The 5,000-nt window shown below is 52.2% G+C and overlaps 25 non-coding genes across 25 annotated transcripts in view; all 25 read left to right on the top strand.

The window, feature by feature from the left end:
* The first annotated feature begins 153 nt into the window (after positions 1–153).
* Positions 154–272, top strand: LOC147659666 (5S ribosomal RNA). The gene has a single exon (XR_015306839.1). It is a non-coding gene; the product is annotated as a 5S ribosomal RNA (ribosomal RNA).
* An 80-nt stretch (positions 273–352) lies between these two features.
* On the top strand, positions 353–471 carry LOC147659667 (5S ribosomal RNA). Its single transcript, XR_015306850.1, has one exon. It is a non-coding gene; the product is annotated as a 5S ribosomal RNA (ribosomal RNA).
* Positions 472–551: 80 nt separating this feature from the next.
* Positions 552–670, top strand: LOC147659668 (5S ribosomal RNA). Its single transcript, XR_015306861.1, has one exon. It is a non-coding gene; the product is annotated as a 5S ribosomal RNA (ribosomal RNA).
* Positions 671–750: 80 nt separating this feature from the next.
* LOC147659669 (5S ribosomal RNA) lies at positions 751–869 on the top strand. The gene has a single exon (XR_015306872.1). It is a non-coding gene; the product is annotated as a 5S ribosomal RNA (ribosomal RNA).
* An 80-nt stretch (positions 870–949) lies between these two features.
* Positions 950–1,068, top strand: LOC147659670 (5S ribosomal RNA). Its single transcript, XR_015306883.1, has one exon. It is a non-coding gene; the product is annotated as a 5S ribosomal RNA (ribosomal RNA).
* An 80-nt stretch (positions 1,069–1,148) lies between these two features.
* LOC147659671 (5S ribosomal RNA) lies at positions 1,149–1,267 on the top strand. The gene has a single exon (XR_015306894.1). It is a non-coding gene; the product is annotated as a 5S ribosomal RNA (ribosomal RNA).
* Positions 1,268–1,347: 80 nt separating this feature from the next.
* LOC147659672 (5S ribosomal RNA) lies at positions 1,348–1,466 on the top strand. Its single transcript, XR_015306905.1, has one exon. It is a non-coding gene; the product is annotated as a 5S ribosomal RNA (ribosomal RNA).
* A 79-nt stretch (positions 1,467–1,545) lies between these two features.
* LOC147659673 (5S ribosomal RNA) lies at positions 1,546–1,664 on the top strand. Its single transcript, XR_015306536.1, has one exon. It is a non-coding gene; the product is annotated as a 5S ribosomal RNA (ribosomal RNA).
* Positions 1,665–1,744: 80 nt separating this feature from the next.
* Positions 1,745–1,863, top strand: LOC147659674 (5S ribosomal RNA). The gene has a single exon (XR_015306385.1). It is a non-coding gene; the product is annotated as a 5S ribosomal RNA (ribosomal RNA).
* Positions 1,864–1,942: 79 nt separating this feature from the next.
* On the top strand, positions 1,943–2,061 carry LOC147659675 (5S ribosomal RNA). The gene has a single exon (XR_015306496.1). It is a non-coding gene; the product is annotated as a 5S ribosomal RNA (ribosomal RNA).
* Positions 2,062–2,140: 79 nt separating this feature from the next.
* LOC147659676 (5S ribosomal RNA) lies at positions 2,141–2,259 on the top strand. The gene has a single exon (XR_015306917.1). It is a non-coding gene; the product is annotated as a 5S ribosomal RNA (ribosomal RNA).
* Positions 2,260–2,338: 79 nt separating this feature from the next.
* LOC147659677 (5S ribosomal RNA) lies at positions 2,339–2,457 on the top strand. Its single transcript, XR_015306928.1, has one exon. It is a non-coding gene; the product is annotated as a 5S ribosomal RNA (ribosomal RNA).
* Positions 2,458–2,537: 80 nt separating this feature from the next.
* Positions 2,538–2,656, top strand: LOC147659678 (5S ribosomal RNA). The gene has a single exon (XR_015306939.1). It is a non-coding gene; the product is annotated as a 5S ribosomal RNA (ribosomal RNA).
* An 80-nt stretch (positions 2,657–2,736) lies between these two features.
* LOC147659679 (5S ribosomal RNA) lies at positions 2,737–2,855 on the top strand. Its single transcript, XR_015306950.1, has one exon. It is a non-coding gene; the product is annotated as a 5S ribosomal RNA (ribosomal RNA).
* An 80-nt stretch (positions 2,856–2,935) lies between these two features.
* On the top strand, positions 2,936–3,054 carry LOC147659680 (5S ribosomal RNA). Its single transcript, XR_015306961.1, has one exon. It is a non-coding gene; the product is annotated as a 5S ribosomal RNA (ribosomal RNA).
* Positions 3,055–3,134: 80 nt separating this feature from the next.
* On the top strand, positions 3,135–3,253 carry LOC147659681 (5S ribosomal RNA). The gene has a single exon (XR_015306972.1). It is a non-coding gene; the product is annotated as a 5S ribosomal RNA (ribosomal RNA).
* An 80-nt stretch (positions 3,254–3,333) lies between these two features.
* LOC147659682 (5S ribosomal RNA) lies at positions 3,334–3,452 on the top strand. Its single transcript, XR_015306983.1, has one exon. It is a non-coding gene; the product is annotated as a 5S ribosomal RNA (ribosomal RNA).
* An 81-nt stretch (positions 3,453–3,533) lies between these two features.
* On the top strand, positions 3,534–3,652 carry LOC147659683 (5S ribosomal RNA). The gene has a single exon (XR_015306994.1). It is a non-coding gene; the product is annotated as a 5S ribosomal RNA (ribosomal RNA).
* Positions 3,653–3,732: 80 nt separating this feature from the next.
* On the top strand, positions 3,733–3,851 carry LOC147659684 (5S ribosomal RNA). The gene has a single exon (XR_015307005.1). It is a non-coding gene; the product is annotated as a 5S ribosomal RNA (ribosomal RNA).
* Positions 3,852–3,931: 80 nt separating this feature from the next.
* Positions 3,932–4,050, top strand: LOC147659685 (5S ribosomal RNA). The gene has a single exon (XR_015306800.1). It is a non-coding gene; the product is annotated as a 5S ribosomal RNA (ribosomal RNA).
* An 80-nt stretch (positions 4,051–4,130) lies between these two features.
* Positions 4,131–4,250, top strand: LOC147659686 (5S ribosomal RNA). The gene has a single exon (XR_015306697.1). It is a non-coding gene; the product is annotated as a 5S ribosomal RNA (ribosomal RNA).
* Positions 4,251–4,330: 80 nt separating this feature from the next.
* On the top strand, positions 4,331–4,449 carry LOC147659687 (5S ribosomal RNA). The gene has a single exon (XR_015306671.1). It is a non-coding gene; the product is annotated as a 5S ribosomal RNA (ribosomal RNA).
* An 80-nt stretch (positions 4,450–4,529) lies between these two features.
* On the top strand, positions 4,530–4,648 carry LOC147659688 (5S ribosomal RNA). The gene has a single exon (XR_015306672.1). It is a non-coding gene; the product is annotated as a 5S ribosomal RNA (ribosomal RNA).
* An 80-nt stretch (positions 4,649–4,728) lies between these two features.
* LOC147659689 (5S ribosomal RNA) lies at positions 4,729–4,847 on the top strand. Its single transcript, XR_015307016.1, has one exon. It is a non-coding gene; the product is annotated as a 5S ribosomal RNA (ribosomal RNA).
* A 79-nt stretch (positions 4,848–4,926) lies between these two features.
* LOC147659690 (5S ribosomal RNA) overlaps positions 4,927–5,000 on the top strand; it is a 119-nt gene continuing 45 nt past the window's right edge. The window contains exon 1 of the ribosomal RNA XR_015307028.1: positions 4,927–5,000. This exon is cut by the window's right edge and continues 45 nt beyond it. This is a non-coding gene — a ribosomal RNA (5S ribosomal RNA).

Consider the following 5,000-nt stretch of genomic DNA (forward strand, 5'->3'; position numbering starts at 1 on the left):
AGAAGTTAAGCAGGGTCGGGCCTGGTTAGTACCTGGATGGGAGACCGCCTGGGAATACCAGGTGCTGTAGGCTTTTTTTTTTCAGAGTGGTTTGCTTGCTTGTACTGAAGCTGAGCGAAGAAAGCTAAGAGGCCCAAAACCAGTGCTCCTAGAGCCTACGGCCATACCACCCTGAAAGCACCTGATCTCGTCCGATCTCAGAAGTTAAGCAGGGTCGGGCCTGGTTAGTACCTGGATGGGAGACCGCCTGGGAATACCAGGTGCTGTAGGCTTTTTTTTTTCAGAGTGGTTTGCTTGCTTGTACTGAAGCTGAGTGAAGAAAGCTAAGAGGCCCAAAACCAGTGCTCCTAGAGCCTACGGCCATACCACCCTGAAAGCACCTGATCTCGTCCGATCTCAGAAGTTAAGCAGGGTCGGGCCTGGTTAGTACCTGGATGGGAGACCGCCTGGGAATACCAGGTGCTGTAGGCTTTTTTTTTTCAGAGTGGTTTGCTTGCTTGTACTGAAGCTGAGCGAAGAAAGCTAAGAGGCCCAAAACCAGTGCTCCTAGAGCCTACGGCCATACCACCCTGAAAGCACCTGATCTCGTCCGATCTCAGAAGTTAAGCAGGGTCGGGCCTGGTTAGTACCTGGATGGGAGACCGCCTGGGAATACCAGGTGCTGTAGGCTTTTTTTTTTCAGAGTGGTTTGCTTGCTTGTACTGAAGCTGAGCGAAGAAAGCTAAGAGGCCCAAAACCAGTGCTCCTAGAGCCTACGGCCATACCACCCTGAAAGCACCTGATCTCGTCCGATCTCAGAAGTTAAGCAGGGTCGGGCCTGGTTAGTACCTGGATGGGAGACCGCCTGGGAATACCAGGTGCTGTAGGCTTTTTTTTTTCAGAGTGGTTTGCTTGCTTGTACTGAAGCTGAGCGAAGAAAGCTAAGAGGCCCAAAACCAGTGCTCCTAGAGCCTACGGCCATACCACCCTGAAAGCACCTGATCTCGTCCGATCTCAGAAGTTAAGCAGGGTCGGGCCTGGTTAGTACCTGGATGGGAGACCGCCTGGGAATACCAGGTGCTGTAGGCTTTTTTTTTTCAGAGTGGTTTGCTTGCTTGTACTGAAGCTGAGCGAAGAAAGCTAAGAGGCCCAAAACCAGTGCTCCTAGAGCCTACGGCCATACCACCCTGAAAGCACCTGATCTCGTCCGATCTCAGAAGTTAAGCAGGGTCGGGCCTGGTTAGTACCTGGATGGGAGACCGCCTGGGAATACCAGGTGCTGTAGGCTTTTTTTTTTCAGAGTGGTTTGCTTGCTTGTACTGAAGCTGAGCGAAGAAAGCTAAGAGGCCCAAAACCAGTGCTCCTAGAGCCTACGGCCATACCACCCTGAAAGCACCTGATCTCGTCCGATCTCAGAAGTTAAGCAGGGTCGGGCCTGGTTAGTACCTGGATGGGAGACCGCCTGGGAATACCAGGTGCTGTAGGCTTTTTTTTTCAGAGTGGTTTGCTTGCTTGTACTGAAGCTGAGCGAAGAAAGCTAAGAGGCCCAAAACCAGTGCTCCTAGAGCCTACGGCCATACCACCCTGAAAGCACCTGATCTCGTCCGATCTCAGAAGTTAAGCAGGGTGGGGCCTGGTTAGTACCTGGATGGGAGACCGCCTGGGAATACCAGGTGCTGTAGGCTTTTTTTTTTCAGAGTGGTTTGCTTGCTTGTACTGAAGCTGAGCGAAGAAAGCTAAGAGGCCCAAAACCAGTGCTCCTAGAGCCTACGGCCATACCACCCTGAAAGCACCTGATCTCGTCCGATCTCAGAAGTTAAGCAGGGTAGGGCCTGGTTAGTACCTGGATGGGAGACCGCCTGGGAATACCAGGTGCTGTAGGCTTTTTTTTTCAGAGTGGTTTGCTTGCTTGTACTGAAGCTGAGCGAAGAAAGCTAAGAGGCCCAAAACCAGTGCTCCTAGAGCCTACGGCCATACCACCCTGAAAGCACCTGATCTCGTCCGATCTCAGAAGTTAAGCAGGGTAGGGCCTGGTTAGTACCTGGATGGGAGACCGCCTGGGAATACCAGGTGCTGTAGGCTTTTTTTTTCAGAGTGGTTTGCTTGCTTGTACTGAAGCTGAGCGAAGAAAGCTAAGAGGCCCAAAACCAGTGCTCCTAGAGCCTACGGCCATACCACCCTGAAAGCACCTGATCTCGTCCGATCTCAGAAGTTAAGCAGGGTCGGGCCTGGTTAGTACCTGGATGGGAGACCGCCTGGGAATACCAGGTGCTGTAGGCTTTTTTTTTCAGAGTGGTTTGCTTGCTTGTACTGAAGCTGAGCGAAGAAAGCTAAGAGGCCCAAAACCAGTGCTCCTAGAGCCTACGGCCATACCACCCTGAAAGCACCTGATCTCGTCCGATCTCAGAAGTTAAGCAGGGTCGGGCCTGGTTAGTACCTGGATGGGAGACCGCCTGGGAATACCAGGTGCTGTAGGCTTTTTTTTTTCAGAGTGGTTTGCTTGCTTGTACTGAAGCTGAGCGAAGAAAGCTAAGAGGCCCAAAACCAGTGCTCCTAGAGCCTACGGCCATACCACCCTGAAAGCACCTGATCTCGTCCGATCTCAGAAGTTAAGCAGGGTCGGGCCTGGTTAGTACCTGGATGGGAGACCGCCTGGGAATACCAGGTGCTGTAGGCTTTTTTTTTTCAGAGTGGTTTGCTTGCTTGTACTGAAGCTGAGCGAAGAAAGCTAAGAGGCCCAAAACCAGTGCTCCTAGAGCCTACGGCCATACCACCCTGAAAGCACCTGATCTCGTCCGATCTCAGAAGTTAAGCAGGGTCGGGCCTGGTTAGTACCTGGATGGGAGACCGCCTGGGAATACCAGGTGCTGTAGGCTTTTTTTTTTCAGAGTGGTTTGCTTGCTTGTACTGAAGCTGAGCGAAGAAAGCTAAGAGGCCCAAAACCAGTGCTCCTAGAGCCTACGGCCATACCACCCTGAAAGCACCTGATCTCGTCCGATCTCAGAAGTTAAGCAGGGTCGGGCCTGGTTAGTACCTGGATGGGAGACCGCCTGGGAATACCAGGTGCTGTAGGCTTTTTTTTTTCAGAGTGGTTTGCTTGCTTGTACTGAAGCTGAGCGAAGAAAGCTAAGAGGCCCAAAACCAGTGCTCCTAGAGCCTACGGCCATACCACCCTGAAAGCACCTGATCTCGTCCGATCTCAGAAGTTAAGCAGGGTCGGGCCTGGTTAGTACCTGGATGGGAGACCGCCTGGGAATACCAGGTGCTGTAGGCTTTTTTTTTTCAGAGTGGTTTGCTTGCTTGTACTGAAGCTGAGCGAAGAAAGCTAAGAGGCCCAAAACCAGTGCTCCTAGAGCCTACGGCCATACCACCCTGAAAGCACCTGATCTCGTCCGATCTCAGAAGTTAAGCAGGGTCGGGCCTGGTTAGTACCTGGATGGGAGACCGCCTGGGAATACCAGGTGCTGTAGGCTTTTTTTTTTCCAGAGTGGTTTGCTTGCTTGTACTGAAGCTGAGCGAAGAAAGCTAAGAGGCCCAAAACCAGTGCTCCTAGAGCCTACGGCCATACCACCCTGAAAGCACCTGATCTCGTCCGATCTCAGAAGTTAAGCAGGGTCGGGCCTGGTTAGTACCTGGATGGGAGACCGCCTGGGAATACCAGGTGCTGTAGGCTTTTTTTTTCCAGAGTGGTTTGCTTGCTTGTACTGAAGCTGAGCGAAGAAAGCTAAGAGGCCCAAAACCAGTGCTCCTAGAGCCTACGGCCATACCACCCTGAAAGCACCTGATCTCGTCCGATCTCAGAAGTTAAGCAGGGTCGGGCCTGGTTAGTACCTGGATGGGAGACCGCCTGGGAATACCAGGTGCTGTAGGCTTTTTTTTTTCAGAGTGGTTTGCTTGCTTGTACTGAAGCTGAGCGAAGAAAGCTAAGAGGCCCAAAACCAGTGCTCCTAGAGCCTACGGCCATACCACCCTGAAAGCACCTGATCTCATCCGATCTCAGAAGTTAAGCAGGGTCGGGCCTGGTTAGTACCTGGATGGGAGACCGCCTGGGAATACCAGGTGCTGTAGGCTTTTTTTTTTCAGAGTGGTTTGCTTGCTTGTACTGAAGCTGAGCGAAGAAAGCTAAGAGGCCCAAAACCAGTGCTCCTAGAGCCTACAGGCCATACCACCCTGAAAGCACCTGATCTCGTCCGATCTCAGAAGTTAAGCAGGGTCGGGCCTGGTTAGTACCTGGATGGGAGACCGCCTGGGAATACCAGGTGCTGTAGGCTTTTTTTTTTCAGAGTGGTTTGCTTGCTTGTACTGAAGCTGAGCGAAGAAAGCTAAGAGGCCCAAAACCAGTGCTCCTAGAGCCTACGGCCATACCACCCTGAAAGCACCTGATCTCGTCCAATCTCAGAAGTTAAGCAGGGTCGGGCCTGGTTAGTACCTGGATGGGAGACCGCCTGGGAATACCAGGTGCTGTAGGCTTTTTTTTTTCAGAGTGGTTTGCTTGCTTGTACTGAAGCTGAGCGAAGAAAGCTAAGAGGCCCAAAACCAGTGCTCCTAGAGCCTACGGCCATACCACCCTGAAAGCACCTGATCTCGTCCAATCTCAGAAGTTAAGCAGGGTCGGGCCTGGTTAGTACCTGGATGGGAGACCGCCTGGGAATACCAGGTGCTGTAGGCTTTTTTTTTTCAGAGTGGTTTGCTTGCTTGTACTGAAGCTGAGCGAAGAAAGCTAAGAGGCCCAAAACCAGTGCTCCTAGAGCCTACGGCCATACCACCCTGAAAGCACCTGATCTCGTCCGATCTCAGAAGTTAAGCAGGGTCGGGCCTGGTTAGTACCTGGATGGGAGACCGCCTGGGAATACCAGGTGCTGTAGGCTTTTTTTTTTAGAGTGGTTTGCTTGCTTGTACTGAAGCTGAGCGAAGAAAGCTAAGAGGCCCAAAACCAGTGCTCCTAGAGCCTACGGCCATACCACCCTGAAAGCACCTGATCTCGTCCGATCTCAGAAGTTAAGCAGGGTCGGGCCTGGTTA

Source organism: Lissotriton vulgaris, unplaced genomic scaffold, assembly GCF_964263255.1.
Source record: "Lissotriton vulgaris unplaced genomic scaffold, aLisVul1.2 SCAFFOLD_3657, whole genome shotgun sequence".
Lineage (NCBI taxonomy): Eukaryota > Metazoa > Chordata > Amphibia > Caudata > Salamandridae > Lissotriton > Lissotriton vulgaris.